We start from the raw sequence: 11,382 nt of genomic DNA on the forward strand, positions 1-11,382 counted from the left end.
CTCTTTATATAACACCGTTAATAATAGAGACTTACATTTCACCAGGATGACCATAGGTGACATGACCTGAATTCTAAGTGAGTTGTGAACTCCTGCCTATAAAGACGGTCCTTTAATTTGTATGGGTGAGAATGACCAGATCGACAACTCAATAAGCCTACCATTTTTGGGGATTCGTCTGATTGAGGAGTTGGGAACATAGCTACACAAGATGAAATTCATTCATTCCCTAACGTTGGGGTAAGTAGATGAATTGCTTCCTTAAGATCAGATTTCGGGGTGTGAACAATGTGACGTCACACCCTCTTTTGGCCGAAAAAGATTTGGTCATAATTGGATTATTACTTATTGTTCATGAGAGAAATCAGTTGTACTTAAGGAGTTAGATATAACTATAGGAAAAAAATGGTAATTTTTGCCCAACTATACTTACGAGCAATTTGTGAAGGGTCATTGCACTGTTGATTGGTTATATCTAATGGACATAGAAATATATATGCAGTGCGAAGAGTGCAGCTGTCGGTCTTTAGTGGAGTAACTGACGGGTGAATGGATATTGAATATTTTAATTAAAGGAGTTTAATTAATTATTCAAGCACCATTGAAGCTTCACTACAAGTCTATAAGGTCTTCTCTGTAGCTCAACAGAGATTATTGAGAATTAATTTTGCAATAATTTGAATTGTTCAAATTAATTGAGGGAATTAATTATATGTGATATAAGTAATCTAAATTAACTATATATGATATAATTAATATAATGTATTTGATACATTATGGTATAAAGTTTATTTAAAGAGGATTTAAATTTGAAAATGATTCAAATACTAATTATATGGATGAGATTCATCTAATTGATTTTAGTATAAATGTGATTTATATTAAATATCATGCATTGTTGAGAGAAATGAAACTATAGGTTATATTGTATTTGATACAATATAAAAACTATAGGTTATTTGTTATATATACATACACTAAGTTAATTATTATTATTATTATTATATATATATATATATATATAATTTTTATTTAAATTAAATTATTTTTAATTTTATTTTATTTTTCAAAATGTGGGGGAGAGGGGAGGAAGATTTAGATAGTCTCTCTAGGGTAGTGTCTCATCTACGACACTGCTAAAAAATCTCCCAGGAGTGATTATTCTTCCTCTCTCTCAAACTCTCTCCTTCATCCCAAAATTAAGAACCCACATACTCTTGAGCATTCTCATTCTATGGAGAATACGGAGGTCGTTTTTGTGGTGGTGTCCTCGTTGTTGGATATTGGTTCATGTTTGATCATGATCGATTCAGAAAGGAGGATTTCATGAAGAATTTATTCTTCAAGGGTAAGTTAATCCCTAACCGCTTCCTTTTCTTTTATTTTGCATGCTATAATTTTATGTTTAATGCATAAATTTGTTGTTTTGTAGTTTTGTAATTCTATAAAAAAACAAAATTGGGATCGATCCCGCTTCCATTGCGGACCTTGAGGTTCCTTCAATTGGTATCAGAGTAACGTTTCTTGGCCCAATTTATTTTTTTTCCAGAATTTATTTTATAGAATTGGTGCATTTGCGTTCTTTATTGTTTATATAGATGAATGGTTGTGAATGGTTTAAAATTTTGGATTTCTCGAGATTGGTCAATTAAATTTACAGCTTTATTTTTACAAATTTCATTTGTAAGGGCTCGTTATTTTGGTCATTAATAGTCATAGAGTTTGTAATTTCATAGTCATGGGTCATTCATGATGTTTCTGGCATTTTTCTAGAGAAATTGAGGCCTAAATCAGAGAAGAATCGAAGGATTTCGGATCTATACAGTAGTGTTGCAACGTTGTGCCCTAGTGTTGGAACGTTGTGAAAGCCGAAATGGAAAATTTTTCTATAGTGTTGCAATGTTAGGTTACAACATTGCAACCTCCAAGATGGAAATTTTTTCTCGGTTCGCGGGCGGTGCGATTTGTGGTTCAGCTGGTTCGCATCCGATTCGCTTGGTTCTAGTGGTTCGTGGGCAGTTTGGGATTCTGGGCAGTCTGGTTCATGCGGTTCAAGACCCGATTCACTTGTTTTGAACCAGTTTGACTATTATTTTGTGTAGTTAGTTTTTCCATTAATTAAATTAATATAAAGGTTATATTAATTTAAGGGTAATTGCAACTCTAATAAAAAAAATAAATTGAAAATTTGGCACATGTTACTAAGTTTTACTTTTTTGCAAACATGGCAAATGACTTCCGCGTGAAAATTTGATTACTATCTGATTTCTATGTGATTGTTATGTGATTGCTATCTGATTGTTATGTGATTGTTATATGATTGTTATGTGATTACCACACCTGTAATTATAGAAAAGTTGAAGTCACAGCTTTGGTTTCTTAAAATGCATTTGCCTTACAATATAATTTCTCTTAATTTAATTAATTACTTAGGAGTCCAATCTTAATTCAATAATTTTTGTTTAAATTATGTATTTGATGTATGGGTTAATTTTATTTATATATATATATCATAATGTATGACATATAATAAAATCCCACCATAGGGTATGCATTATTCATGCATCATTATATTACAAATGCTATAATATATATATAGTTGCATGATTTAATTTTATAACATGCTCATGCATCATACAATATAAGTGTTATAATATATACTTACATGCATAATAACATTGTCATGCATCATGTATATTATAAGAGCTATAATATATAGTTGGATGTATGTATGAATGTTATTTTTATTGTTTCATTACTTTAGTATATATAAATGTTCTGTATGTTAAGTAATGAAATGGGAATTGCATGAATCATGACACTACTTTAGATAATTTTGTAAATGTTATAATTTTAATAAGTATATCATTCAACTCAATGTATGATTTTAATTTGTTTCATTTACTTTATAATTGTTATAATTAAATGAGATTAGAAATTAAGATCAATAATTCAAAATTGCATATAAACTTAGGCTCAAATCATTTTAAAAATTGTTTTAAAATATGATTCAAATAGACCTAAGATCACAAATTTTCTAATGAGATTATAAATTAGTTTAATCTTTTAATCAACTTAATATATTAAATTGATTTTATTTAAAAGATTAAATTTGTAGTAAACGTATCTATAAGGGACCTTTTGTCTAATGTTAGTTTTGTCTAGACCGGGTATTTAAGTTGACGGAAATGGAACATCCCTACCTGGGAATTGACTTGGAAAGGTGAATTAGATAGATTTGTTACAAGCATGCAATTTTTTATTAAAATTTATTAAAATGTTTAATAAAAATTAATCAAAGTTGTTTAACTATCCAAAGACTATCCAAAGTAAGGGTTACTTTTGGGCATATTTAAACAATCACTTAGTAAAAATAAGTAGCCATATTTTTCTAAGTTAAATAACCCAAACACTAAATGGGAGAAAAATGTGGTATATGATACTTCATTTTTCCTTTTCACGTTTCTCCCTATAATTCACACCTTAAGATCTATACTCGGCCTCAAGGCACCTTTACTTGTGTCCCCCTAAGGGTGGTGTTTGTATAAGTCAATACCAAAGTGAATGGAGAGAGTGTTTATAGTAAGTAGGAGTGGAACGCGTGTCAACACATCCCATAGTCTCTCTCATTAGTTTGCAGTAAATTTTCATGCTCAACCTCAAGGCTGTTGGGGTTGATGCCCTAAATCTCGTAGGGTCTTGTAGTTTGTAAACATTTGTATGAACAAACATTTGGTGATTTATAATATGAAATATTTTATTCACTTCTGTCTTTAAAATATGAGATATTTTAGTTGCATTAACCACAAACCAATAAACTAAGATCCTTGGTTATCATTGTAACTTGAGCCTGTATGTGGAGACATACAAGTTGATCGTGTTTTTAGTGATAACCTAAATGGTTTGTAGTATATGGATAAATGAGGGAAACCTTATCCTAGTGATGCTACGAGTGTGGTCTGCTTTGTATATGTTATAAGTGTCGTAAAGTTCTACAAATGGTTTGATCTTGATCATTCGTGTATTAGACATGCGAGCGGGGATGCTCTATACAGAGTCTTATTATATAATTTCGTTCATGATAGAGACTTTCATTTCACTAGGATGACCATAGACAACATGACGTTAATCCTGAGTGAGTTGTGAACTCCTGCCTATGAGGGTGGACCTTTGATTTGTATGGGTGTGAGTGGCCTGATCGCCGACTCAAACCTAGCACTTTGGGGATTCGTCCTATTGGGGAGCTGGGAACACAACTACACAAGACCAAATTCACTCCTTCCCCGAAGCAAGGGTAAGTAGATAAATTGCTCCCTTAAGGGCTGATTTTGGGGCTTGAACAATGTGGCGCCACACCTTTTCTTGGCCCGAGAAGTGTTTACTCATAGTGGGACTATGACATATTGTTCATTAGAGGAATCAGTAGTACTTAAGGAGTTAGATGTAACTATAAGGGAAAAACGGTAAATTGGTTCAGCTGTACTTACGAGCAATTTGTGAAAGGTCATTGTATTGTTGATTGGTTATATCCGATAGACATAGAAATATATCTGTAATGCGAAGAGTGCAGATGTCGATCTTCAGTGGAGTGCCCGACATGTTTGGGTTGATGCCCTAAAATCTCGTGTCCTGTTGGGGTTGTACAAACCCTTGTATTGTATAATATATGATATTTACTTCACATCTTGTATTTTGCTCAGTTGTTTGTTTTATTTGCTTTACTACAAACTAATAAACATAAAATCCATGGTTATCTGTATGTGACTAAGCATGTATGTAGTAACATATAAGTGGATCATGTCTTGAGTGATAACTAAAATGGTCTATAATATATGGATATAGAAGGGAAACCTTATCCTGGTAATGCTACGGATGCGGCCTGCTTTATGGAATGGTCACAAGTGTTGTGACTTTTCACATATGGTCTGATCCTAATCATTCATGTCGGGGACATGCAAGCGAGGGCATCTTATACAAAGAGTTTGTATAAGACTGACCACGAAGTGTTAATGTCTCGTTATTTAACACCGTTCATGGCAGAGACTTCACATCACTAGGATGACCATAGGTAACATGACCTTAATCTTGAGTGAGTTTGGAACTCCTGCCATTGAGGGCGGTCCTTCGATTTATATGGGTGCAAGTGGCCAGGTCGCTGATTCAAACCTACCATTTTGGGGATTCGTCTGATTTGGGAGCTAGGAACTCAGCTACACAAGATGAAATTCACTCATTCCCTAAGGCAGGGGTAAGTAGATAGATAGCTCCTTAAGGGTTGATTCCAGGACTTGAACGATGTGATGCCACACACCTTCTCTTGGCCCGAAAGGTGTTCATACGTAGTTGGACTATGTTGTATTGCTCATTAAAGGAATCAGTGAGGAGTGGGATGTAACTACAGAGGAAAAACGATAATTTGGCTCAACTATATTTACGAGCATCTGTCAAGGGTCATTGTACTCATGATTGGTTATATCTAATGGACACAGAAATATATCTATGGTAAGAAGAGTTCAGCTATTGGTCTTTAGTGGAATGCCTGACAGTTAACGGATGGTGGATCTCGTGGCTAAAGAGTTTAGTCAGCTATTTACGAACCGTTGGAGCTTCGAGCCACAGGTCCATTAGGTCCCCTGGTAGCTTGGATAAAGTTAAGAACCAGTGTTTGGGTTAATTTGAAATGTTCAAATTGACAAGAGAAAGTTTGATTATATATGATATAATTGGACTGATTAATTATATATGATATAATTGGCTAAATATATGAGATACATTATTTTGGAGGAAATTAAATATAAATATGATTTATATCAAGTACAGGAGAAAATACTATAGTAGATATGTCATATCAAACTATAGGTTAAAAATATAATATGATTATATTGATTAATATTTTAGTTGGTTAATTATATGATAATTAACCCAAAAATCATATTGGATGTGGGTTAGTGGGGTAGTGTCAGTTATTATAACCAATGAATTAAAATTAAAATAGTTTTCATTTTGAGTCGTCGTCCAGAAAAGATAGAAGATTGCTTTAGTGAATAGAAAACAATCGCTTAAGTGTTTTTCAAGAGCCTATATGATAGTCGCTCTTCGTTTAGACGATCGTCCATCTCGCGCCCTAGTTTCTACACAATCGCATAGCTTCTATAAACGATCGTAGTATGTGCCGAGTTTGCTAAAAGATCATATACCATTTTCTAAATGATTGTTTAGTAAAACCTATACGATTGTGTAGTGTCTCCTAAACGATAAGCATTTTGCTATACGATAGTGCCTTTCCCCTCCCATTTGCTTATCGCCTACACGATTCGAGCTTCCTCCTTCCTCTACCAAATTCACCAAAGACCACGCTATGGGTTCTCACTCCGATAATACCCGGGACTCTTTTCTGGTGGTATCGTCCCTGCAACGTTCGTGTTCGTGTGGTTGTTCGTTCTGTTGTAGTCGACGCTGTTGCTAGGCATTGGTTGATCGGGTGGAGGGTTCCGCTGCGTTGAGTGCCAAAGTTTGAAGACCGTCTTCAACTGGTATGGCAACTCATTCCCTTGTTATTTTCTTGTTCATAGCATACCAATAATCACTGTTTGTTTGCATAACTGTACGTTTGAATGTAATTGTGTATTTCGATCACGGTGAGATCGGAGCGATCCGAACATGCTCATGGAACTCTTCAATAAGAGATCTTTCACTACAGTTAACGGATGGTGGATATTTTGATTAAAGAGTTTAGTCAGTTATTCACATACCATTGGAGCTTCAAGCTATAGGTCCATAAGGTCCCCTTGGTAACTCAATGGATTCATGTTGAGAATTAGTTTTTGGGTTAGTTTGAAGTGTTCAAATTAACAAAAGGGAATTTGATTATATATGATATAATTAAATTAATTAAATTATATGTGATATAATTGATTTGATGTATTTGATAGATTAATTGATTTAAGGAATTAATATAAATATGATTTATATTAAATGCCATAAAGGAGAAAAAGAACTATGGTTTATGTATTACATATGATGTGATATTAAAACTATATGTTATAAATATAATATGATAAATTAGTTATTATATTTATTTATAATTAAGATAATTGATTTCGGTTTTTCTCCAAATAACCACCTTAGTGGTGGTTTTAGTAAGTTTATGGAAACTGAATGGATAAAAGTGAAAATGGTTTTCATTTTTGAAAATTCAACGCGAATAAAGCAAAAATTTATACGATAGCTTTGAGAGAGTAAACGATTGAACGAGTATCCTATACAATAGCTACTTGCTGCTAAACAATCGAGTATCTAAGTCTAAACGATAGACTTCTTCCTTCTCTCACTTACTCGATCGTCCAGTTCCTCCATCCCTCTACCAAATCCATACAGAGCCCACACCTCCTGGATTCTCACACCGAGAATACCAAGGTAGTCTCGTGGTAGCGTCAAGTTTCTATTCGAGGATCGGGTATCGAGTTTAACTCGATTGTGATCGAGTATTTGCCAGTTCGTATTGTTCTCTGGAATTGCTCGTGTTGCATTCATGCTATTGGATTCTTTGGTGTTAGATCCAGGAAACACTAGAAGAAAAGTTTTTCAAAGGTATGTTTACTCAATTCTTTATTTTCTTTTACCTTTGTAGCATGTTATAATGTACTCGTTATGCATAATTATTGTTGTTTGATTGTAAATATCTTGTTATTTCACAATGGGGTTTGAAACGATCTGTTTTCGCTCATTGTTCTCTAGTCATAGAGATCCTTCAGAGACACCTTTGGTTGTGTCCCCCTGCAGTTTGCATGACTCTTTACTCAAACTCCAAAAATAGATAGGGTTACTTCAATTTTTACCCCAACTATCAATTTTTCCCTACATTTGGCTCATTGGGACGGAACTCTAGATTCTAAAATAGGGGTTATACTTACAAGAAAATACTAAGCTAGTTAACAGTTTTTGAACCGAACAATGGTGACTAATAGTTATAGTAACAAGAAGTTGTTATGTATATTGGTTGAGATGGTCTCATTTCAGTGAAGGGGTACCTGATCACCTTACGATAGCTTTTACCCTGCCTCACTAAAACATCATTACAAAATAGATGTCACATAGAGTGCATTAAATTATTTTACTAAATTTGATTGATTTTTCTAAATGGGTAATGCTTGAATACTAATATAAATAAATTGTATGTTTCAAAAAATTACAAAATGATTTATGCAACTCTAAATTTATTTGCAGCCGACAAACTTACCGATGAAAACTACATTGCATGAAAAAACACTATCAACACAATATTAATTATCGATGACCTAAGATTTGTCCTGACTGAGGATTGTTCTCTTGCTCCAGCTCAAAATGCCACTCGAAACGTTTGAGAGGAATATGAGCATTGGGTATGGACGAATGGAAATTCCCCAGCGTACATTTTGGTAAGCCTTTTTGAAGTCTTGGCCAAGAAGCATGAGCTTATGTTCTCTGCTCGTGATCATGGAGTCCTTGCAGGGAATATTTGGACAAGCGTCCTCTTAACTCAGGCACGATGCCCTCAAATTCATCTTTAATGCACCCATATGCAAGAAGGGACATCTATTCAAGAACATGTTCTCAACATGATGGTCCACTTTAATGTGGCTGAGATGAACGGGTCTGTTGTTGATGATGCTAGTTAGATTAGCTTCATCCTGGAAACTTTACTTGAAAGTTCCCTACAGTTTTGTAGTAATGCTATTATAAACAGGATTGACTACAACCTGACCACCTTACTCAACGAGCTGTAGACTTTCCAATCCTTGATGAAATCCAAGGAATAAAAGGGTGAGGCAAATGTTGCTTCATCCTCTAAGAAGTTCTACAGAGGTTTGACTTCTGAAACTAAGTCTATTCCTTCTTTTTCCAGTACCAAAAAGTGGAAGAAGAAGAAGAAAGGTAGAAAGGGAAAAGCCAGCTGTTGCCTAGAAAGGTAAGAAGGCCAAGGCTGAAAAGGGAATTTGTTTCCATTGCAACTAAGAGGGACACTAGAAGAGTAATTGTCCCAAATACTTGGCATAAAAGAAGATGGCCAAGTAAGGTAAATGCGATTAACTTGTTTTGGAGACTTGTTTAGTGGAGAATGATGATGCAACCTGGATAATAGATTCAGGCGCCACTGACCATGTTGTTCTTCACTTCAGGAAATTAATTCCTTGTAGAAATTGGAGGTTGGGGAGATGACGATGCATATTGGAACTGGGTACGTCGTCTCAGCTTCAACAGTGGGAGGACTCCAACTTACTTTACAGAATAGTTATGTTTTATTGGAAAATGTATATGTTGTTCCTGAATTAAAGAGGAACTTAATTTCTGTAAATTGTTTACTTGAACAAAATTATACTTTATCGTTTAATGTAAATAAAGGATTTATTTACAGAATTTGTATCAATATTTATTTTGCTAAGCTGGAAGATAATGTATATGTGCTAAGATCGTTAGCAACTAAAGCTCTCTAAATATCAAATCATTTTAAACTGCGATAACTCAGAATAAAAGACTTAAAATTTCTCCTAAGAAAAATGCTCATCTTTGGCACTTAAGATTAGGGCACATAAATCTCAATAGGATCAAGAGACTGGTCAAGAATGGACTTTTAAGTGAGTTAGAAAACAATTCTTTACCTGTATGTGAGTCATGCCTTGAAGGCAAAATGACTACAAAATCTTTTATTAGAAAAGGTCACAGGGCCAAATAACCCTTAGAACCTGTACATTCAGACCTCTATGGTCCGAGAATGTTAAGGCAAGAGGAGGGTTTAAATATTTCATCACTTTCGCTGGTGATTATTCAAGGTATGGCTATGTTTATTTAATGCAATATAAGTCTGAAGCCCTTGAAAAGTTCAAGGAGTACAAGGCTGAGGTTGAAAATGCAATAAATAAAAAAATTAAAACATTTTGATCTAATCAAGATGGAGAGTATTTGGATTTAAAATTCCAAGACTATTTGATAGAACATGGAATTGTATTCCAACTCTCAACACCTAGTATATTTTAGCAGAATGGTGTATCAGAAAAGAGAAATCGAACCTTGTTGAAAATGGTTCAGTCCATAATGAGTTATGCTTCCTTACCTGACTCGTTTTGGAGTTATGCAGTATAGACTACAGCTTACATTTTGAATTGTGTTACATCCAAGAGTATTACTAGAACACCTTCAAAATTATGGAATGGTCTTAAAGGTACTTTACGTCATTTCAGGATTTGAGATTGCTCAACACATGTACTTGAGGCAAATCCTAAGAAATTGGAACCTTGTTCAAAATTGTGCTTATTTGTAGGTTACCTTAATAAAACGAGAGGTGGTTATTTCTATGATCCTAAGGATAATAAAGTGTTTTTATTGACAAACTCTACATTTTTAGAAGAGGACCATATGAGGGAGCATAAGCCCTACAGTAAAATTGTGTTAAAAGAGTTTTCTAGTGAATCTATTAAACCTTCAACAAGAGTTGTTGAAAAGCCCAATACATAAAAAAGAGTTGTTGAAGTTAGTTCATCTAGTAGGTCACATCCACCTCAAGTATTGAGGGAGCTTGGACGTAGTGGGAGGGTTGTGAACCCACTTATTCATTATATGGGTTTAACAGAAACCCTAGCTATTGTAGCTGACGGAGATGTTGAGGATCCATTATCTTACAAGAAGACGATGGAGGATGTTGACAAAGATTAATGGACCAAAGCTATGGATCTCGAAATGGAGTCTCTGTACTTCAATTCAGTTTGGTATCTTATAGATCAACTTGACGGGGTAAAACCTATAAGTTGAAAATAGATCTGAAAGAGAAAACGGGGTGTTGATGAGAATGTGCAAACCTTCAAGACTAGGCTTGTGGCAAAGGGTTATACCTAAGTTAAACGAGTCGACTATAAGGGGACTTTCTCACTTGCTGCCATGTTGATGTCTATTTGAATACTCCTGTTCATTGCCTCATATTATAACTATGGGATTTGGCAAATAAACATCAAAAGTGCTTTTTTGAATGGCAATCTTGAGGAGACTATTTATATGGAGCAACCTGAGGGATACATAACCCAAGATCAAGAGCAAAAGATTTGCAAGCTTAATCATGTCCATTTATGGATGGAAGCAAAGTTCTCAATCTTGGAATATAAGATTTGATACTACGATAAAATCTTATGGCTTTGATCAGAATGTTGATAAGCCTTATGTTTACAAGAAAACCATCAATAGTTCAATAGCTTTTCTTATGCTATATGAAGACGATATCCTACACATTAGGAATGATATAGGTATGCTGACTAAAATTAAGAATTGACTAGCGACCCAATTCCAAATAAAAGATTTGGGAGAGGCGCAGTTTATTCGGGCATTCAGATCTTTAGAAATTGAAAGAACAAAACG

Source organism: Benincasa hispida, chromosome 10 (genome assembly GCF_027475165.1).
Source record: "Benincasa hispida cultivar pf3 chromosome 10, pf3_genome.v1.1, whole genome shotgun sequence".
Classification (NCBI taxonomy): domain Eukaryota; kingdom Viridiplantae; phylum Streptophyta; class Magnoliopsida; order Cucurbitales; family Cucurbitaceae; genus Benincasa; species Benincasa hispida.